Genomic DNA, 23952 nt, shown 5'->3' on the forward strand with positions numbered 1-23952 from the left:
AACCCCCAAATTGTGTGAGATTGTCCCACTGTTTCTTTTTATGCTGTAACCAGTTACACATGGGAGATTGACCCAGTGTCAGTGTGGGATTGGGACAAGAAGAACCAAAGGCATTTGTGCAAGGCTCGATTGTTTCTTATTTGTTGTTTTTCAGTGCCAAGGTGTGACATTTCAAAGTGTGGCAGAATGGGAGCTACCTTGCATCAGGTAGGGGTCTGTCTAAACACCTGGTAAAGCTGTTAAATGTTGTGGTGTTAAATGAATTAGACAAACCTAGATGAATAGGCGGGAACAACATGGCAAATTATTAAAACACATCTTAAAGACCATTAGTTTTAAGTATTATTCAAAGTGCTCTATTGAAAAACACCTTTCAGGTATCTGTTGCGGGGAAATGCTGTGAAAACTGTGATAGAAAAAGCACAACAAAATTCAGACTGAGATTCTAAGGCAAACAGGTTGCTTTCAAAAGTGGATATATGTTGCAGTGTGTTTTTATCCCTAATGGTTTGTTCCATTCCCTCCTGTACTGTTAATTCAGTCCAAATTGTATCCTTCCACCTAGTTGTCCATCTTGCTCTAGACCTGCCCTTTGATACAGAATGTACCCTGTCTCTCCTACCCAGTTGTGAGTCCCGCCTGGTGCCAGCCCCTTGCTTTGGGAAATCCCCTGTTCTTCAAAGCCCCATTGGTTTGTTCAGACTCTTCCCCTCCCCCTGAGCCTCCTCATGGGGTTAAGTATTGTAAACCCCACCTTGTGCTCCTCCCCAGTCTTCTCCCTATTGGTCAATAGAACCTCCTCTATATAAAAGTCCCTGTACACCAAGATTTGGAGTCTTTTGTCTCAGGACTCTTCTTGGAAATGACACTCCGTAGAAACAATATGAAAGACCTCTCCCTTGTCACTGCTTCTGCCTGCACCTTGTTACATCATAGTGCCATAGAGCCTATGCCTAGCTGTGTGTTGGATCACTTCTGAGAACAGCCCACTCTTAACATGTTGTCGGGGCCTAGCAGGTGAATCCGGCACCATGTCAGAAATAGGAGTTGGAGGTCTCGTAAAGTCTTCGGATTATCATTGATGAGGGCTCTCTATGGTGTAGTGGTCCTGTTTGCGATCTCCAAGGCCCAGATACTTCCAAGGCGGCAGTTTCTGTACTTTGTCCTTTTGCAACTCAAATCCAGCTGCCAACAAGGCAGTGATAGTGTCCTCAAGCGCTGCTGCAAGCACATTGTCATCAGGCGCACTCACAAGCACAGCATCCATGTAATGATAAATGACACAATTTCCTGCTCTGGCGCCACCGGGGACAGAACTCTGGCGACATACCACTGGCAGATGGAAGGAGAGCATTTGAGGCCTTTAGGCAATACTTTCCAGTGGTAGCACTTCATGGGGGCTTCTCTGTTGATGGAGGGCACAGAGAAGGCAAAGTGCAGAGTGTCAACTGGGTGGAGGGGAATTTGAAAAAAGCAGGTCTTTGATATCTATTACTGCCAATGACCAATTTTGGGGGAGCATTGAGGCGGATGGCATGCCTGGTTGGAGGGACCCCATGTCTTTGATGAGATTATTTATTTTTCTCAAATCATGAAGGAGACACCACTCGTCCTTCCCCTTCTTTTTGATGACAAAACACTGGGGAATTCCAGGGGCTGTTAGTTTCGATGATATCACCTTCTGCTAACTCCTCCACTATTTGAGTGAGCACATTTAATTTCTGTTTATTTAGCAGCCACTATTCTACCCAGACCGGTGTATCTGTCAGCCAATTTAGCTTCTGAGTAGGGCGCTCCTCAGTGACCACCATTAAAAATTCTAAGGGCCTGGAAGTTCCAATTTGGCCCCCCATTGAGACATGGTGTCTCTCCCCCACAGAGTGAACTTGGAATTCAACACAAATGGGCGTACAGAGGCCAATTGCCCATTCAGTGCCTCAATTTGTACAATGCTTCTGGATCTTTTAGCCAGTTGAGAAGCCCCAGTGCCCAGAACCTTGCTGCACACATTTTCAGCTCCCACTGTGACGGACATTTGTGTGGAGGAATGACTGTAACTTCTGCCCCCGTGTCCATCATCCCCTGCAGCTGGATGGAATGCCCCCTGCTCTTAAGGTCACACGATATGAGAGGGCTTGTCCTCTCCCAGCACTTTGGTGAAATAAACAGAAAGGTCCAGGTCATCATAAAGGCTGTAAGGCACTGGAATGGCCTGCATGATGACCTGGCCTTCTCGCAGGAAGAGGTGGGGGTGGACACAGCACGCCATGAGACTGATCGCCCAGGATCCCTGGAGGAGTGGGCTTGGTGTCCCTGACAACAAGGTACTTGCAGTTTAGTGATTTAATGTGCCTGTGGTCCTCCGCCTGCTGGATATGAGGAATGAGTCCGGGTTCTGCAGCGACAACATGCCAGTCCTGATTGGGAAAAAAACATAGGGTCCTTAAGTTTGAGCCAGTAAGGAAGTCTATTATTGTTCATGGTAACATAGCTGCTAGCAATATCACTAGCAACCCCTCTGTGGTCTGCCGCGTTTTTATCAATGTGTGGGGCAGACCCACACTCCACACTTAGTTTTTTTGGGGCTGGGAAGCTTTCTCCTCCCCTGCCCCTCCCCCATCTGGTGGCGCCTTCCTTTGAAGGGGCATTGGCTTATAAAATGTCCTTCTTGATGTCAGTGGAAGTATCTCCTCCTAGGTGGTTGATTCCCTTGGGTAACAGCTGGTGGAGCTGCTATCTGTTCCCGCACAACTGGTTTCCTCGGGGTGTCTTCCACAGTAATCATAGCTTTCTTGGTGCACTCCTCAATAAGTTGGTCCTAGATTGGGAGCTGGAGTTGAAGTGAAAGGACAGGATGACTTTTCTGCAGGCTTCGTTGGCATTGCTGGAGACTATTTCTAGTATCAACTGTTCTTGTATGTCAAGATTGTCGACTCACTTTTCTACAGCAGCACGAACTCAATCAACAAAGTCTATAAATGTCTCTGAAAAAGACTGCTTAACAGAAATATAGAGTTGTATTGGTTCTTTGGATGACATGGTCAAGAAAGCTTTCTTTGCAGCATCTTTAACTTGATCTAAAACTTCCCTTGGAATCCTCCCCTGCCTGTTTCCTGTGCCTGTTCCCAGTCACCCTTACCAACCAGATGATCAAGGGGGATACAGTTTTCATCTGTATCGGTGGAGCATTCAGGGTTCTACAGAAGCTGTGGAAGGAGATCCCCTACTAATCTCTTCCACATGTGATCCCACAATTTGCATTCAGATGGAGGGAGCAAGCAAGTGAAAAACCGTTTTAAATCTCCAGGGACCAGCGTGTTTGATGCAAATGTTGCTTTTAAAAGGCTCCTAAAAAATTGACTTTTCCGGGTGAATTCACGCTGTGCTCTGCAGAGTTCCTTGATGCTCTGATACGAGAGTGGCTCCCACCTCGGGTATTTCCCCTTGCATCATAGATGACTGGGGCTAGGAAAGGCGAATTGTTATGTTCCACCACCTCCTGTCCCCCTGGCACTGCATTCCTGGTTCCACCATGGAAACCAGAAGCCAGAGCATGGAAAACAGGAAGCTGCCGGGTGGAAACCAAGGGCTGAAGGGTGGGAATCTGGGCAGAGGCAGCTGAGGAGGCGGGGATTGCCGATGACAGTGGGGGGAGCTGTGGGGGGTAAAACTGCCCACCACAAAGGAGAAGGAGGAACCCAGGGAGGGGGGAGGATCAAAGGTTTGGGTGGGAAGAGGGAAAAAGGGATTCTGGGGAGAAGAAGCCTCTGCCACAAGGCAGCAGCCATTCTGTGGTGCCTCTCTGGGACGGGGAAAGGAACTGTCCTGGAACTCAGAACTACAAGGACAAAGGGATTGGATTGCAGGATCAGGGTGAGGTCCCTGACAATGTGGCCAGCACTGCCTGGGCTAGGGTGCTGAGGGGGCATTGGGGAGTCAGGAGATGGTGGCAGCCCTGTGTCTTCTGATGGGCTGCTCCCCACTGCCCAACAGTGTAGGGGGAGAGGGAATAGGAAAAGAGAAGGGTTTCTGGGGAAAACTGGGGATAAACTCGCAGGTTGCTTTTTAACTCCCTTTTCTTTCACTTTTAACAATTCCCAAATTAGTAAAAATAATTGCAAAAATATCTCTTTAACAGAGGAGTCACCCCTCTTTGTTAAATCAGTCAATTTAGCACCTACTTGCTTCCAAAATACAATATTCTGCACATCTCTCGGTGTAATATTAGGAGTTAAAAAACAACCAACCCACAAACCTTTTAACAAGTGCCTTTGAAACTTTCGCACGCCCCTGCCCCAGGGTAACCACAACTTGGACATACACCTCCCGTTGCTGAGTAGACAGCTTAGCACCCATCCTGCCCATTCTGCCTTTCTTCTACTCTCCTTCTGCAGTGAAAATAAGCAAAATAAAAGGAAAAATGGTCCAGGAAACCAACGGGGGTAGACTGCAAACGCCCCTCCCTTCGGAAGCAACTACTCTCTACATGCATCCATGCCAACCAGCAGGGGCTTACCTACCACAGCAATAGTTCCTGAAAAAAAAAAAACAAAAACCAAACACTGCAGAAGAAGTCCTCAGTTCCTAAGAATCCTTCCCAGGCACCAAAAGGAAGGCTGTTTCTTCTCCCGCTGGGAGCATCACCAGCTAAAACCTGGTGTGCTCACACAAAGGCACTGGCACAGCAGGGCTCACAAATCCCGAGGCATTTGCCCAGGGCACCACCCGTCCATCGGGTTTCCTCCCCATGGAAACTGCAGCAGCGATCCTCACAGCTGCGAAGACGCCCCAACTTTGGTGCGCCAATTGTACCTGTGCACTGTGGTCACAAGGAAGATGTTCCTCAGCCAGCTCAGTCCCTGAGACCGGTGTGCAGTTACGAGTGTGGCTGCCCCTGGATCTTCACTGAATTCCCCTGGGTGGTGGTGCTTACAGGAGGCTCACAGCTCCCTGCAGCAGACGGCTGTGGCGTGGGTAACACAGCAGCAGCACAGTATGAGAAACTGAGGCAAAGGAATAGAGAGGGGTCACTTGTTTGAATTCTAGGAAGTTTAATTTCTCCAGAGGATTCAGAGACAAATGACGATAACTGGGGGCAAAAAGCTGCTTTTAAGGAGAGCAGGAATAAGGGGAGGACACAACCTTTTACCAATAGGAAGGCATTAGGGGAGGAGTGCAGGGTAAGGGCTATCCAATAGAAGCCACCAGGGGGAAGGAGTGAGCCCTGCACCCCAATCTTGCTTTGAGGAGGGGATGAAGGACAGAGAACATTCCAGAAGGGAACAAAGGAGATACAATGAGACAGGTGTATGGCAGGAGAATCTTGGGGTAAACAACTCAGGACTGAACCATTAGGAAAGCCAAATGGGGTACATGGAATGAACCATTACAAACTTACAACAAGGACTATTTAAAACCTACTACAGAAGAACAGACTGCAAAACAACAGACTACCACAGACTACAATATCTCAAAACCCGAGGTGTGCCCAGGAATAGCTACTAAACCTTTAGCAAATGCAAGCAGTCAGTTAAAATACTCAGCAGGAGCTGAGTACTTTCTACTGTGTTGATTTTTCTGAAAGTTGGCCCTTGTTCCGTCCAGTTTAACACAGCAGTATGTAGGGGCCATTAGAACAAAATTTGGTTCCCAGAGATGTTGACTTGTCACATCCTTGATAAGATGCCTGAACGAATACAAAAGCAGGAATATAAAGAATACCCATAATTTTGATTTGGATAGTTAAATTTAAGCATGTTCCTAATAAATCTGCTTATTGTGTGCAGGCTGTTTTAAGCACAGCTGTAAACATGTTTTGGAAATTTTTGTTGAGTCAAAATAAATGTTACATCTATAAAGTGAAATTTCAGAGTTGTGTCTTTCTAAAGACTAAACGTTTCTTTAGTCCTTACCATAAACACATCATAAGAACATCCTTGTGGTAGTCTGTTATTTTACAGTTGGTTCTTCTGTAGTAAGTTTAAATATTCCTTGTTATAAGTTTGTAATGGTTCTGTCACTTTACAAAAAGCATGCCTCTGTGTGCAATGCAGTGGAGCCACAGAAGAGCCATGTTTAAATGAACTAAAGCATGAAAGAAAGCTCTTGACCAATTCATTGAGGAAAACCAGTGAGTTTGCTTTTCCAATTAGCACAGTGAGAAGTGCCCCTTCTTCCTTCTGTTACTCCAATTAAAAATGCTTTATTTCTTCAGACTCTTGCCCTCAAAATGCTCTTGCACTAATTCAAATGAAAAGTTTTACATTCCATCAGTTGGGAATTTTACCATAGGAAACATGGCCAGTTCTTCTGTCATGATTACTTTTTTCTACTTGGCTGCTTTGGTGATTTAAAACAGTCCTCCCTTTCAATGGCTGCTCAAGGATTTTTTTCCTGTACTCATAGAATCTTCAGAGAGAGTATTCAGGTGATTCTTCTGTCACCTCTGGTGATGAGAAATTCTTAGAAAAGAGAAAGGATCCAGATTTAGGTCTGCTTGCAGCCCTTCTGGGAGACAGCAACTTTGTCTTTACTGCAGTTCTTGCAGTTTGTGAGGAAAAATTATCTTATCTGACAATTGGTCAGGACCAGAAGTTCTTGCAGTGAATATTTGGGCATTTCATGTCCTCCCAGGCCAAACCAATGCAGCATTTTGGAGCCCACATCCACACTAAGAGCCTTCTGATGCATTGGTAGTAGGTATTGGTTTGGCACTTTTGCACTATTAGAGATAAATATGATGTTTTTATGGAGCTGGAGAAAGGGAGAAGGAAATCAGAAGGAAATTCCCAAGTGATCGATAATAATGTGAGGTTAGAGCCCCTCCTAGATCTGTGCAGGACAGTTAAAATTTAAGGAGCGGAAATAAAGCAAATATTAATTCCTCCCTGTGAATTTGAAAACTTGGCTAAAGAGGGCTGGGTTGACAGTTCTTTGGTATTTCTACTGTCTCTGCAGATCTCAGCCTTGGCTCCATGCTCATTTTCTGTAATAAAATAAATGACAGTACATCAGGGGAAAATCCCCCACATTTTAACAAAACACTCAATATTACATGAAATTAGGACAGCGATTATATACTGCCATGTAACTGGATGCTTCCTTTGAAAGCAATTTTACACTATAAAATCAGCAACAAGAGATCTCTGGGTTCAATACACCTGCATTTAAACTGAATATCCAAGATATACACCACCTTGTCTGAAGCTTTCATCTTGTGTTAGAAAGAAAAATAGCATTGTTATCATGTTATTCAGCTCAGTTGGCAGAAGATTTTATATTTTAAGAATGCTTTTGAGATGCCTAAGTTGAGAACAAAAGGATGTTATGTTCCTTATTAAACAGAATAAGAGTTGTAGTTTGATCAACATAGCATTTCAGCTGAAAATAATGCACCTAAACACAGTATTTGATGAAAGAAGATCGGCACTGAGTGATTGGCCAAACCTCTGTCTGACACAGATAACTTAATTACATTTCTTCATGATAACATTGACACTTGCAGGGGTCTTTCAGTTCCCAATTTAAAGAATGATTTTTTTGTCGTTGAAAATGTTGGCCTGTCCCAAAAATAATGGACACAGACATAAATATTGTACGAAGTGCCAGCCGAGAGATACATGTTGGTTGGGTTGTTTGCAAGTAAAAAAATTGTTTAATCCTTTGAAATATGATTAAACTTCAAAGAAAATGCAGCATTGTCAAGCTTCAGTGCTCAAAAAAAGTTCTGTGCTATATGCTCCCCTCTCAAATGCAAGATGTTAAGTCATAAGACTATTTATTTATAGAGAGATATATGTGGATATAGATGGGATAAATATACACACATTCAAATATATAGATACACCTATGTAAACATATCTATGGACATGCTTGTGCAGATATATATAAGTACATTAAAGGAGCTCCTCATTTCTCCTCTTTATTTGTAAGCTATCTTTTTAAGTACCTGCTTCTCAAGTGAGGGACTACTTTTGTTCAGTCACTAGCCCAGGCAAAATGTCTTTTTTTAATTTGGGGTTTTTTTTAGATTTTGTTTATTTATTTGGGGGTTTTAATGTCGCCGTTGAGGCAGGATGGGAACAGAATGACTCCAATTCAGAAGGCGAAAGAGAACTCATTTATTTCAAATGCACTACTCTATTTATAGAGAACATTGTGCAGACTAATTTCATTGGTCTTAAAGTAAAAACATCTCATACCATTGGTGCGCTCTGAATGACGCACAGTGGCAGAACATATCTGTAAACAATGTGAACAACAAGAGAGATAGTGAATTATTTACATTATTTTCCAACTCTCTCCCAGGCGCAGCCTGACAGAAATGTCTCCTTTTGTCTCTGACTGAACTGAGAATACCCACATTTTAACACTGTTTGAAAAACTGCTGCTGACACCACATCATGTTTACAAGGACTTTAGTGCTAAAAATAAAAGTTCAATGCTACGTAGACTTAGTAGATTATTTGGTTTGGTTAAAAAACTCTGCAAACCCCCTGTTCAGAGGAATGGAAAATAATTTTTTTACCTTTCACAATTATTTCCAAGACTGTGCATTTAATTAGAAGAAACTTTCTGGAATCAAACTCTTTTATTCTGAAAATGCCAGAAAAGGATGTTTCAACAGGTAGATGTCCTGTAAAAACCTCCACTTCCTAAAAGGCAAGGTGAGCTGTTACAGGATGGGTATAGGCTTGGACCAAGGCTGCTGCTGGGATGGGGCAGGTCTCTGTTTAATCATGGTCTCACCCTGTCCACAGGTCACATGCAAATATATAATCTTGCCTATACAAATGTAGATAAATATTACTGTTAATATGACATTTTGTAAGGGTTGTCTAAATTAAAGATGTGTGGATTCTTTTTTTGTAGGAGACAGGTGTACAGGTTAGAATAAATTAGCTGCCAGGCCAAATCACTGTGGTCATGCAAGTTCATGCAAGCCTCCTCTGACGGTGTTGTGCATCTCAAGGTAAAGGAAGTGGAAAGTGCCAAGAGGAAAGTCATCCCTAGGATGTTCTGAATGGGGTTCTTGGTCTTATACCACAGGATTTCTAAAGTACAAATGAGTTACATCTCTTAGAGCTACCAAAAATTTGGCAAGTGAATTTTTATTGTTGGCAAACCCAAACCTGGAATTTGCTTGCAGACAACACATATATGTGCTGGCATCTTGTTATGTTTTAACTTCTGTTTTAATGTCTGATGTAATTATTTAAAATGCTGAAATATTAAGGGAAATGAGATAGTGCTTCCTTTACAGTTCCTTTTAAAAGATAAGGATATTTAATTCTTTTTCACTTAGTATTGGCAGAAAAAATCTTGAAATTAAGTTCCAACAAAACCAAGAAAAATATTAAAACTTTGAATGAATATTTTCTGTTAGCTTCAAACGAAGTCTGCCTTCTTTGTACAGGAGAGACTAAGAGAACCAGAGTTTCTTTTGCCCTCAGAAGAAATCATCCTTACATATACACTGAAATTATAATTTTCTTTTAAGTCAACACAAAATGGGCATGTTCATATTTTAAGCGATAAAAGAGTGATTAAGGCAAGTATCTGGAGCTTTTAATTGCTCTTGTCTGCATTACAAAGTGTTCCTCATTTTCTAAAACTGCAGTCACTTTATTGGAGCTTTAGAACCTGTGTGTTTTTCAAAATAAAAAAAAAATCCCACAAAACAAAAAACTCAAAAAAAAAAAACCTCAAAAAAAAAAAACAACCCAAAAAGAAACAAAACAAACAAAAAAAAAAAAACCCCACAAAAAAAACCACCCCAAACTCCCCCTAAAACCCCAAATGAACTCATACTTACCTACAAGGATAATGTGAAAATAAATATCCTAGTAGTGAAACTTGCTTTACAACTTGGCCCTTTATTTATCCATCTCCAGTTACATTATACCATTATAGGCATAGAGCTGTGTTTCTTAACAAGGTTATTGTTGCTTGCTGTTGCCTGGCACAGGGAAACATGACTGCATTTTAATATTTTCACCAAGAAAAATGTGTAAATTTTTAATATGCCTCAATATGCCTCTGACTTAGTTTGGGTGGTTTTATTTCCGGGCTCCTTTTACATCTTCATACTGCAGTGCTGATATGAGAGGTGGTACAGACCAGTAGCAATGTGCTAGGCTTTTAAGAACCATTATATGATCAGTAAAGAATCAGACAAGGTAAAAAAAATAATCATAGTCTGAGTCAACACAGAGCAGTTTGGACAGACCAAATTCTCAGATTCATAGCAGTTAGCCCATTTTAAGATTCAGTGATATATTCGCACTAGAAGATACCAAAAAATGAATTGCTAGTAGCGAGACCCTATTTAGCAGCAGTAGAGAAATCATGACCCCATTACCAGTGTGGGTGCAATGTCTTGTGGACATGAGATATGCCAAACCAATACACCAAAGAAATGCACTTTTCATAGGGCATTCCACATTGCCAGTAGGAATAAAACATTGCTAGTAGGAATAAAAGGAACATGCCTGATATGAAAGCCACGCCCCTAAGAATTTAGTCCTGCTTTCTATCTGACCCTGAGGTACATCTCAGAAGGTGTAGTAGTTAATACAGATATGGGGTCCAATGTACCTTCTTGCAATTATAGTAGGACACGCTGTATTATAATTAAGGGGTGAAGTGGGGCATGATGAACATATGGAAAGGGAGACCCTTAATAAGTAATAGAGCCTTCAAAATAAATTCCTAATTAGTATGCATTTGATGTGTACTATACCAGTTTTAAGACTTTGCCTGGAATAAATTGTTATGGTTGGTCTTTGAAGGAGTGGTGAGACTAGCCTTTACAAAGGGCAATTTTCTGTCTTCTTGACTCTTAAATGGAGGAAATAACTTCCAAGACTGAAGCAGTAGTCAGCCCATCAATCATCCTCACAGCTGGAAACTGGGGATCCCAAATGCTGAGATGAGTTAATCTGTTAGTTAATAAATTCATAGTGGCACCATACGGCGCTACACACTCCACACTGTGGCAAAGGACAGCACTGTTTACACAGGCATGCTGTGTTCTCAGGTATCTCCCCACTGGCATATCCCTTTGTTTGGGAGGATCAATTTACTTTACACAGTTAATTTGACTGAATTTATCAGTTCAGAGAACATAATTGTTGGCTAATCCTAGGTAATCCTGTCCTACCCAAACAGAAGGAACAAAGGTGCTGGCAGCAGGCAGGTTTCTTTCTCCATTCTGGATGATGCAGTCTCTGGACATGATTAACTTTGATTAAAGCTGATGGTAGGCAGATGCGTAGCCTGTGCCCACTGTAAGTGGCAGAGATGACAGGAGGACCTACAGGGAAGCTAATTTACATGTTCCAGCCTGGCTGCTGTCCTTAATTGTCCGTCTTACACTTGTCCTAATTGAGAGAGGAACACACACAAAAGTCAGTATTACTAGTTCCAACACTAGTACTGTACAATACAAGACTGGCACTTCTTTACAAACCAAATGAGGAAACATAGGCTGATAAGCAAAAAATATTACGCCCCCCCCCCCCCCCCCCTCAACGTATTTTAAACCAGAGGAGCAGGGCAATTTAGCACAAGGCATGATAAGGACATTTTTCTGAATCAGACAAGGCCACATGCAGACTTGGCTAGGTACTGCAGAGTATGTAACTTTCTAGTTTTAACTTTTAAATTCCTCGGTTTTACAATTATGTTTGAAGCCACTAATTCTAAATGCTTTGATTACATTTTAACTGGAGTAATAAAACTCAAATATACAAAGTGATCATTTTAATACTTTCTTTTTAGTCAAGCTTCTTTGCTATAGCCAGTGCCTTTCTGATTAGTCTTCAGCAGAAGTGGTAGATTATTCTTTCACTTTAAAACCCGAATAAAATAAAATAATCTTTTTTAAAACCAAGCATAATAACAAATTTAAAAATATCAAAATTATATGTGTTTGGAATTTGTAATGCAGCATGAAATAGTTTCCCAAAGGTGGGGTTATAGCACTGAGAAATACAATCACACATTTTAGGAAGTTTTCCCATCTTCTTTTCACAGAAGCTTTTTAATATAGGGACTTTCCTTAACTTTAAGCTTGCTGTTCCTTTCAGTTTCTTAACTTTTACCTTGCAACTTCTGTCCCGTTGAAATTGGTGGACTGAAATTGATGGATAAATATGACCTAGTATGTAGAAAAAGCGTCCTGCTCTGAGGTATATCTCATGAACTGAAAGAACTAACTAATAGACAACTGGCTTGTGAATGTAAATGTTTTGGATCTATTATGTTCATTTTATGGTACATTGTTTTTGGATATTCATCTCAATATGCAGAACTCATAATTCTGACAGCCAAAAAACTGTGAAATGTCCCTTTCCCTTCCCTCTTCCCTCTTCCATGTCCCCAAGACCTGCTCATTCATTTCAACAAAGATGTGCTGGAAGGAAGCTTGCCAGAATTCTCCCAAACATCTAGGAAAGCTTTTCTTGTCTGTTTTCAGCAGTGAAAACTAGAGTTTAGAAAGCTATTGTTCAGCAACCTTCTAGGATGAATGAGAAAGGATCAGTGGCAAATATATTCAAAATCAAGGGAGGCAACTTCCATGGGACTATGTAAAAGAAAGATGTGATTTATTCAACAGCAAAGGCAGAGCAGATGACTTCAGTTCATGCAGTAAAAGGGCATCTCTTCACCTGCACTTTTTTAGAAGGTAGTTCTATGTGAAAAGTACATGTATGAAAGTGTAAATAATAGAATATATGTCCCTTATCTTCCCCTGCTGCCTTTAGAGAAAAGAACTTCTAAAGAACGTTTATTAAACCAAATTTATTTCATGCACAAAAGTAGAAGAAAAATTTTTCCTGCATATTAGTGATTGTGTTTTTAAATCATAAACCAGAGTATATTAGTCCATACACAGTAGAATATTAACTACAATAGAAAATTCTTATTGCAGCGTATGACTTTATTTTTAAATGAATGATGGAATTTTAAAGTAGGGTGATAAAAGGGAGGCCTTGTAGGTACTAGATTTGGGCACAGATCTGTTTTCAAAATGATAGCCAAAAGTATATATTAATGAAGATTTTTTCATTAGATAATTTCAAATTTAAGAAAAAATATGTTGACATACAAAACCTCAAAAATCAGTAGTATTAACCACTAGTTGTTTGACTTGCAAAATCACAGTTCAGTGTCCTGAAAATACATGATGTAATATATAAAAGGATCAGTTGATTTATACCAACTTTCATTTCAAAGCATATATTTTGCAGCTGAGCTCTGCAAACCTTTCCAAATATGTCTTCCAAATGGACATACATATATATCTTCATATGGAAAGCAATAAAGACACATTTTCATATGGAAAGAATATGGAAAGTGGTCCCATATTCTGGCTTGACAGTTTTGATCAATTTTTTTTCCTTTTTTTACTGACTGTATATATGCAAAGCGTGGAAAAATTGGCAGGATATTTAGAGACAGCCTCATTGCTATTTATGAATTCCCACTAGGCTTGTCCTCTCTCTGGAAAATACACAGAGAAGATGCCTGAAGTCACAAGTGCTACCCAACAGCGAGGGGACAGGTGGATATTCTTAGGAATCCTTGGCAATGGCAGCATTAAATTGTAGTTACAATTAAAACTCAATTTTATTAAGAGAATATACAGTTAATATAGCACAGATTTTATGTTTATGGGGCTGGTTCTCTACAAACAGACACAATATAGTACAATTTATAAGTAAGTATGCAGAGTTTATAATAAAACTGATCTTTTGGACAGCTCTCTGTACTGCTATGCCTCCCTCTTCTGTGGTGGTTCTATCAGCACCACTGGGCTAGCCTGGGACCTCAAAGATGGTGAGGAGGGGAATAGCCTGGTGCACAGGAACCTTGAGGGAGGGGAAGAAGAGGTCTGTTTGTTTTGTCTGCTTAAAGCACAGAACCTGCAGGCCTGATAATGTGGGGAATGGGACAAATGAATCCTATGCAGCCACAGAGACTGGCTACTTGCCTTGTAAAATGGTATTAATTATGCTGACCATATTACTGGTGTTCAAGCTGGGAAAGCATGTCACAGACAGATGTCACTCAGGCAGATGAAGTCAGCGCTTTGAAGACACATCCCAGAGACCCTTAAAACTTCTTGGACTGTGATCCAGTCTTACCTGTGAGCCTCTGTAAGAGCTAGGTATAGCCAACCGGGGGACTATGTACAAATCATGAATGGGACAGGACTGCTGAGGAATGCATCCCGAGCTGTTTATTTTCTAGGATCAGTCTCATTACATGGTTATGACAATGGGAAGATGCCAGCAGCTCACGTCCCCGGCAGCAGACAAAGATCTTAATGTTACAACTTACTTTAAAAGTTTTTTTGACCAATCACACAAAGTGAAAGCTTATTGACAGTAGTTCTTTCCAACCACTATAAGCACATGTACCTTTGGTTAAAACAATGCTTGCTTATTTCAAATACAATACCTGCTTGTAAGCCTTAAGATACATTGCACAGAGCTCCATTATTAAGCTTAGAACTTCCTTGTATCTCGCTAGATATACTTTTCATTAGCTTAGGGACTTATTCCAGGCAAGCATTAATACACAGACCATTGCCCTATTTGTCCTTACTTTCTATTTATTACATAATTTTTCTGCTGACAAATCTTATGGCTACTGCTTAGCTCTAATTGCAGTTCTGCTATCTCTGAGGCCTGCCTTTTGCAGCTTTCCCAAAACCCTCTGACTTTAAGGATTCCCACACTAGGCGGTGCAGATATGAAGTACGATGGATGTCGTCTCCCAAGGAGTGTAAAGGATTTATCTACATTTTTCATTCTTGAAACCAAGGAGAAACATCCTATGCAAGAGATGCAGTGACAGAACACCACCTAGTGAACACAACTGGTTCAATTTACCTCCACTAGCACTTCCCTCTCTTTCAGAAAAGGAAAATACAGCACATGAAACTACAGCAACCTTTCATCAAGGAGTATCTACTCCACATCCCTCCAGTTTCTGGTGCACTCAGCAGGACCTTGGGAAGGAGTTCCAATCCAGAGTGTGCAATTGCACATCTGAATTTGGATGAAGACTAAGCAATCAGAGGTTTCAGTTTAAAAAAATCAGTTCTATCATTGTCTCAAGGCAGACCGAATAGTCAAATTGCCCTTTCTGATAGTTTCAATAATTTTTTGATCTATTAAGGTACTTACACAAAAATGAGATTTCAGAAAGTGCTTAACTTTGTATATCACCAACTTGCAGTGTTCAAAATACTGACAACAAAGGAGCAAAGAAAACAGTAAATTTTGATTAATTTGCTATCTATCTTTAAAAGTATCTGAATGCTGCTTTTCTGTTTTGCATGTCATATGATCTTTGGGCATACTATACAGGTAAAATATGAACTTTTGCCTTGTGCATGTAAAGCATCAAAATTAATTGGACTACAGCTGATATCAAATAGCTCTTCTGATATGTAAACATATGATTGGTACAAAGAATTGAACAATATGAATATTTCTGGGTATATTTGCTGAATATAATACTCCTCAAAGAAGATACCTTCTTTGCAAGAATTCCCTTCATACATAACCACACTTCTAGAGCTTGAAATTCTTGGCTTCAATTGCAGGAAAAGTTTTTCCATTTTGCTTTTGGGAAAATGTCATCCAGCTCCCATATTTTTTCAGTCAGTTGTGTTTTCTCAGAATCCTAGTAAATCAGCCTTCCCATGTTCATATGGTTCTTATAGACAGTATGTCATTGTGTACTAATTGCAGACAATTTAAACTATTTTTTTCTTCATATTTCTGGAAAAAAACCCTAGTGTGACTGTGTAACAAGGAGCAGTGGAAGAGGACTGGAATTGTGCAGGAATTGTGAACAATTCTCTTCCAGTTACACTCCTGTAACTAAGAGTGGAATTTGAGGCACAGCTATAATGACCCAGAGCAGCAGGTTTGCTTTCTTACCTGCTTATGTCATATCCATCACTCACTGTATTTTGAAGGTTTATGTCAGAATATTGAGTACGTGTTGTCCTAGGGTGATGTTATGATGCTTGTATCCCCAGTTGCCTGTTCTGTTTATGCTGGATATTATGTTCTGTGTCTTCATGACTGGCTCTGAAAAGCGAAGGTGGGCCGAAGAAGAAGCATGGAGTTTGTCATCTTGTATTGTTCATTTTTTTGTGCTGGGGAGTGCTTTGCCTGTTAAATAAACAGGTTTTTTCCACTTCTCTCTGAAGTGGAAATTCTTCCTGAGCCAACTGGGGGGAGGGGCCATGTGGGTTCACTTTCGGAGGGGGGGGGGGCCTTTTTGGAGGTTTTCTCCCAAATTTGCCCTAAACCAGGACACATGTATAGATAACCATTGTCATCATGCTAACTGAGGGTATTTTACTGCATCCCATGACCCCCAGGTACAAACTGATGATGCCAGGTTGGTTCTGCAGACCCAGTTGCTCTTTTGGAGGCATAAAATATAAAATGGATCACATTGTCCTGCTAGGCTGCACTGTCCAGTTTGCAGAATACATAGCAACACGTGGCCTATTAAATCACAAATGCTTTAGCTCCTGGTTTTAGACCTCTGACCTCTTGACTACCTGCCTGTATCCAGAGAGCAGTCCGGGGAGAAGAATGCAATAAACATCTTGGAATCTAATAGTGCCAAAAGAAATTACATCAAAACCAGCTGTTAACACCACTACTCATTAAGGACTGACAACATGTTAACTAAAATAGAGCCTTTTTACGGTGTGGGTTTTTGTAATTGCTGAGAGTCCAGAACTGCTTCCCCCCATCTCTACATACTTTATGGAAACAGCAGTAAATGTCATCTAAGTAAACATGTCCTACTGTCCCTTAAATTATGGGCAAATTGTGTTTGATTGAAGTTTCTTTCTTTACTGTTTCTCAGCTCTGAGCATTATGGGCTCCCAGCTTCACAGCACAGAAGTGATCCAGCACATAACTCCTGCTTTTCAGTTGCTCTGACAGCAGGTTGTGCAGGCAGGACAAGCAGGCAGGGTTGCAGGTTCTTGCTAGTTAGGTGAGCTGTTTTCATGGTTACTTGATTTTGAGGTTTCTCCTAGTAATGTTTTTAACCTGGTCGAAATCTGTGGTTGGTACGAGTGTATGTGACCAAGTGGTGCCCTCCAAAGAGGATGTGTCTGTACAGACCCATTCCTGCCGGGAGTGTTTGAACTTATCAATGGCTTCAGGGAGTGTTGTGGAAGAGGCCTGCCTACGGTGTGAACAGGTGAATGACCTCCTTTTGCTGGTGGCTGAGCTTAGGGAGGAAGTTGAAAGATTAAGGAGTATCAGGGATAGTGAAAGAAAAATAGACTGGTGGAGTTCAGCCCTTACATCTTTAAGGGAGGCCCACCAAGAGTCAGAGGACTCATATGCCTCTCACTCTCAGGCAATAGAGGGGCACCTAGTAGATGAAGGGGAGTGGAAATGTGTCCCTGTTCAGGGAGGTAATATCAAAAATCCCCCCTGCCCCTCATCCCCTAGCCAGGTGCCACTTCAGAATAGGTATGTGGCCCTGGATCTAGAGAGCCAGCCAGATGATGTAGAAGAAAATTATCTGCCCAGTGAGCCGCCCAATTATGACTCATCTAAAAAACTGATTACTACCTCTAACATCAAGAAGAAAAGAAGAGTAATCGTAGTGGGTGATAACCTTCTGAGGGGAACAGAGGGCCCCATATGTCGACTGGACCCATCCCACAGGGAAGTCTGCTGCCTCCCTGGGGTCCAGGTACGAAATATCACTGAGAGACTTCCTAGTCTGATTCAGTCCTCTGATTATTACCCACTACTGATACTCCAGGCTGGCAGTGATGAGATTGAAAAGAGGAGTGTCAAGGCGATTAAAAGGGAGCTTAGGGCACTGGGTCAAGTGGTTGATAGGTCAGGTGCACAGGTAGTGTTCTGCTCAGTCCCTTTGGTGGCAGAAAAAAATAATGAAAGAAATAGGAGAACCCACATCATTAACAAGTGGCTCAATGGTTGGTGTCATCAGCAAAATTTCGGATTCTTTGATCATGGGGCAACCTTTACAGCACCTGCTCTACTGGAATCAGACAGGATACATCTCTCTGTTAAGGGCAGGAGGTTTTTAGCTCATGAACTGGCAGACCTTGTTGAGAGGGCTTTAAACTAGGACTGAAGGGGGAAGGAGATGCATGTGGGCTGCCTGGAAGCAGGCCCAAGAATGGTAAGACTGTGTTAGGGGAGAAATCAGTAGCCCAGCTGATGTGCATGTATACCAATGCATGTAGCATGGGCAACAAACAGAAAGAGCTGGAGGCCATGGGTGCAACAGCAGAACTATGATGTAACTGCCATCACAGAAACGTGGTGGGATGACTCACATAGTTGGAGCACTGCACTAGATGGCTACAAGCTCTTCAGAAGAGACAGAAAAGGGAGAAGAGGTGGAGGGGTGGCCCTTTATATTAGGGAAGTTTTGGATGTCATAGGTATTGAAACTAATGACGATGAAGTTTAATCCCTATGGGTAAGAATTAAGGGGAAGGCCAACAAGGCTGACATCCTACTGGGAGTCTGCTATTGTCAACTCAACCAGGATGAAGAGGTGGACAGCTTATTCTATAAGCAACTGAACAATATTTCAGGATCATCAGCCCTTGTTCTTGCAGGTAACTTGAACCTACCAGACATCTGCTGGGAACTTAATACAGCAGAAAAACAGCTGTCTAGAAAGTTTTTAGAGTGTGTGGAGGACAACTTTTTGTCACAACTGGTGGGCAAGCCCACCAGGGGAGGGACTATGTTAGACCTGTTGTTCACAAATAGAGATGGACTGGTGGGTGATGTGGAGGTTGGAGGCTGCTTGGGGCACAGTGATCATGAAATTATAGAATTCTTGATAATTGGTGAAATAAGGAGGAAAATAAATAAGATCTCTAAGTTGGACTTCTAGAGGGCAGACTTTGGCCTATTTAAGAGACTTATTCAGAGAATCCCTTGGGAAACAGCCCTTGAAAACAAAGGAGTTCAGGAGAGATGGGTGTGCTTCAAAGCAGAGATCTTGAGGGCACAAGAGCAGACTGTCCCTGTGTGTTGAAAGATGAATTGACAAGGCAAACGTCCAGTCTGGATGAGCAACGAGGTCTTGAAGGAACTTAGAAATAAAAAAAAAGATGTATCATCTTTTTAAGGAGGGACTGACTTCTCAGGAAGTATTTAAGGGAGCTGCTAGGGCATGTAGAAAAAAAAAATAGGGAGACTCTGTTTGAACTTAACCTGGCAACTTCTGTAAAAAATAATAAAATTTTTTTATAAATATATTAATGGTAAAAGGAAGGGTATAACCGATCTCTGTTCCTTAATGGATGAGGCAGGCAACCTAATAACTAAAGATGAGGAAAAGGCAGAAATGCTTAATGCCTTCTTTGCCTCAGTCTTTAGTGGTAAGACAGCTTGTCCTCAAGACAACTGTCCTCAGGGGTTCGTAGGTGGTGCCAGGGAGCAGAATGATCCTCTTGTTACCCAAGAAGAGGCAGTCAGAGAACTGCTGAGACACTTAATATTTATAAATCAATTGGACCAGATGGGATCTACCCCAGGGTGATGAGGGAGCTGGCAGATGAGCTTGCAAAGCCACTCTCCATCATTTATCAAGAGTTGTGGCTCACTGGTGAGGTTCCAGACGATTGGAAACTGGCCAGTGTGACACCCGTTTACAAAAAAGGTAGGAAGGAGGATCCTGGTAATTACAGGCCAGTTAGCCTGACATTAGTACCAGGTAAGATAATGGAACAGTTCATACTGAGTGCTATCACACAGCACTTACAGGATGGCCAGGGTATCAGACCCAGTCAACATGGGTTTACAAAGGGTAGGTCATGTCTGACCAACCTGGTCTCCTTCTATGACCAGGTGACCCCTCTGGTGGATGCAGGAGAGGCTGTGGATGTTGTCTATTTAGACTTCAGCAAGGCCTTTGATACTGTCTCCCACAGCACACTCCTGGAGAAGCTGGCAGCCCACGGCTTGGACAGGAGCACTCTTTGCTGGGTTAGGAACTGGCTGGATGGCCGGGCCCAGAGAGTGGTGGTGAACAGTGCTGCATCCAGCTGGGGCCAGTCACCAGTGGTGTCCCTCAGGGGTCTGTACTGGGACCAGTTCTGTTCAATATTTTTATAGACGATATGGATGAGGGCACTGATTCCTTCATTAGTAAATTTGCAGACGACACTAAGCTGAGAGCTTGTGTTGATCTATTGGAAGGGAGGAGGGCTCTGCAGAGAGACTTAGATTGGTTGGATGGATGGGCAGAGTCCAACAGCATGAAGTTTAATAAGTCTAAGTGCCAAGTTCTACATTTTGGCCACAAAAATCCCCTACAGCATTACAAGCTGAGGACAGTGTGGCTGGACAGTGTTCAGGCGGAAAGGGACCTGGGGGTGCTGGTCGACAGCAGGTTGGATATGAGCCAGCAATGTGCCCTAGTGGCCAAGAAGGCCAATGGCATCCTGGCCTGTGTTAGGAATAGTGTGGCCAGCAGGAGCTGGGAGGTCATTCTGCCCCTGTACTCGGCGCTGGTAAGACCACATCTTGAGTGCTGTGTCCAGGTCTGGGCCCCTCAGTTTAGTAAGAACATTGAGATGCTTGAGCACGTCCAGAGGAGGGCAACGAGGCTGGTGAGGGGCTTGGAACACAAGCCCTATGAGGAACGTTTGAAGGAGCTGGGGTTGTTTAGCCTGGAGAACAGGAGGCTTAGAGGTGACCTTATTGCTCTCTACAACTTCCTGAAGGGAGGCTGTAGACAGGTGGGGGTCGTTCTCTTCCACCGAGCAGCAACTGACAGAACAAGAGGACACAGTCTCAAGCTACTTCAGGGAAGGTACAGGTTAGATATTAGGAAAAAAAAATTCTCTGAAAGAATAATAAAGTACTGGAATTGTCTTCCCAGAAAGGTGGTAGAATCACCATCTCTGGATGTGTTTAAAAAAAGACTGGACATGGCACTTGGTGCTATAGTCTAGTTGAGGTGTTAGGGCATAGGTTGGACTTGATGATCTTGGAGGTCTCTTCCAACCTCATTATTCTGTGATTCTGTGATTCTGTGACTGATATTTATACTATGCTTTTATTATAATTTTGAATGTCTCTGTCTTTCTTTTGTAAACCTTATATACAGGAACACAGGAAAGAATGTCTACATTTGCCTTGCTGGTTTCAGTGCTGGCACCTGAAATGATTTTAGGCACAAATTAAAGCAGACTGTGCCCAACAGTGGATGTCAAAACTTTACTATGGGAGGTTTCAAATACTGACTGCACCTTTCTGTTCATACACTCATGCATCCAAAATACAGAAAACCAGCAAGCATCTCAGAACTGTAGAACTACTGAATCATTTAGGTGGAAAAAACCTCAAAGATCATAGAGTCTATGCATTTACCTTGAGCTCCCAAGCCCACCACTAAACTGTGTCCCTGAACAACACATCTACCCATTTAAATCACTCCAGGGATGGTGACTTTACTACTGCCCTGAGCAGCCTGTGCCAGGGCCCGACAACCTTTCCAATGAAGAAATTTTTCTTAATATCCTATCTAAACCTCTCCTGGCACAACTTGAGGCCATTCCCTCTTGTTCTATCACTTGCTGCTTCAGAGAATTGGCTGTCATGCATTGGGGAGAAAAAAAAAAATTAAGGAGCATGATAGTGTTGGAGAAGCTCCCAGAGGAATGCATGCTGCTAAGCACCTCTTAAGAGTCTTTCAAACCCAAAATAGTTGACTATAGAATATTTGAACACGATTATAGATGGAAAGGACAGTTCCTGAGAAGGAGGTTCAAACTTTTTTCACCACTTCTATTTTCACCACTTTCACCACTATCATCTCAATGTTTTTCTTCAAAACTCCACTGTGGGAGGGGTCCCTGCACTCCCTTGGGAGGCAATAGAAATCTAGAAGGACCTGTCAGTTATTTGTTTTACCCGCCCTTGTTAACTGTCAATCAATGTTTAATGTACTCCCCGATTCCAGAAAGTTCTTCATCTCTGTAACTCCTATTGGTTCACCTGATACAACCACTCCTCCTCAGTACCCTCATTGGTTCATTGTATGTCACCCCATCCTACCTCCCCTTTTACCCATTCCCCATTGGATAGTTTGTACCCCAACCACTCCCATTCCTTTTCTCTCATATACCCAGTCCCGCCTTCCCTCAGGGCTCTTGGAGCCTGCTCCCTCCTTGAGTGTGCGTCTCCCTGTTCCCTCTGCCCATTCCTCTGCCTTCCCGCCAATAAACCCTCAAGGATTATAGCAGCTCAAGTGCCCTCTCGTCTGTTTCAGTGGAGCTATCCGTGAGCCATCGGCCCCTCCCCGCGGACCGGTCAGCCGAGGATTTCCCTGGCCTGACTGGGCACCCGGGCAGCCCAAAAGGGCCCTAATTACACTCCACTTGTTGCCACTCCCTCTTAACATCCATGCTATTTCTACGCCATTCCCTCTAAACTCAATAATCCCTCTAATTCTATACTGTTTACTAAAGGAAAAAGTATTGAAAATTCAGCCAGAAAATTCAATGAAACCAAATATTTATGGCTTTTAAAATAATAATAATAATTTTAAAAGGTATTTTTCTTTAGGTCACAGAGAAAAGCTGTTTTCAGAAAATGTTTGTCTAACATCACAAGTTGTGTCTCCTGTTGATGCTTGTGAAAAGTACTTAAAAGCTGAGGAAAGCTAGCAAGATAACGTAGCTACAGTAGCTCATGTGAAGCCAGATGATATTCCCAAAACACAAAACAGACTTTATCTCTCCTGCTGGTGAAGAAGAGATGGAGAGTAACTAGTCTGGAGTGAATGCAACTGTTAATATACCTGGAGATCTAAATTAAACCTATATGTAGGTGTCTTGTACCTGTCTTAGCAGTCTGCTTACTTTTCCAAACCTGTCCAAGCTTACAATACAGCAATGTGCTCAGAGGAGCTTGTTCTGTAGAAACAAGCAATTACCTTTTGTTATTCATTATAATACAGGATTAAACAGGTAACTGTTTAATATGACTACTTAGTACTCCACTAGAATAGCTGTTGGGTCCTTCACCTAGAGAGTGCAGATCCACTTTTGGAAGCCTACATCCACAGGGAGATTTTTTATTACTACGTATGCTGTGTGAAACTCCTCCTCCTCCAAATCAGGCTATTGAATTTCTAAAAATTAACATGTGAGCAAAGAATAGACTGTTTGATGGCTTTATGGACCAGTTGTGATGGGTATGTTTTTGGAATAGCGATGCCCTGAGATCCTGCTTCTCATTTTCTGAGTTCTACACAACCCAGTTCACTGGCCTGGGGTCAAATCACTGCTACATCTCACCCAAAAGTCACCTATCCTCCTGTCCCCTTTCTTATTAACCCCAAGGATCATCCTTTTCTACCCTTCTGGTAGGGGCCTCTGTTAGGATGAGTAGCTAGAAAGATGGCTTTTAAATAAAAGCAGTAAGACACCAGTTTCTGTTATTTCTTCTATTTTTCCCATCCTTAAAGGACTGGGAGATGAGTTCTCAGATCATTGATATTTCCTTTTAATTCTCACAGTAGGTTAAGTAGAGCCTGACACTTAAATAAAATTAAGCCTATTCCACACACCTACTTGGGAATTTGGTATTTTGTTGGGAGGAATGGATGAGCTCTGAGCCTATGCATTAAAATTCAGGCAAAGCAATGTCACTCAACAAATAGAAAAATCTGGGCAAGAGAACAGAATTAAATTTTAGGGTTTAAAAGCTATATATTTAGCCTTATAGATCTGATTAGAAATAAAGTGGTTTAGGTACCCAAAAAGTATTTTGTTACATTTCAAACTTCCATCATATGGAGGACCCAATTGAGTTTTCGTCAAGAATACTCTTCTTTTAGATTTATTCTGTATTGAGAATGACATCTCTGTAGGTATATGCTTATATAGAT

The 23952-nt window shown here is 41.9% G+C and overlaps 1 long non-coding RNA gene across 1 annotated transcript; it reads right to left on the reverse strand.

Annotated features, from left to right (window-relative positions):
* Positions 1-329: 329 nt before the first annotated feature.
* On the reverse strand, positions 330-3421 carry LOC128822625 (uncharacterized). Its single transcript, XR_008441524.1, has 2 exons — positions 3164-3421; positions 330-2907 (listed from the first exon to the last, which is right to left on the reverse strand). It is a non-coding gene; the product is annotated as an uncharacterized LOC128822625 (long non-coding RNA).
* Positions 3422-23952: the final 20531 nt, after the last annotated feature.

This window comes from Vidua macroura, chromosome Z (assembly GCF_024509145.1).
Source record: "Vidua macroura isolate BioBank_ID:100142 chromosome Z, ASM2450914v1, whole genome shotgun sequence".
NCBI lineage: Eukaryota > Metazoa > Chordata > Aves > Passeriformes > Viduidae > Vidua > Vidua macroura.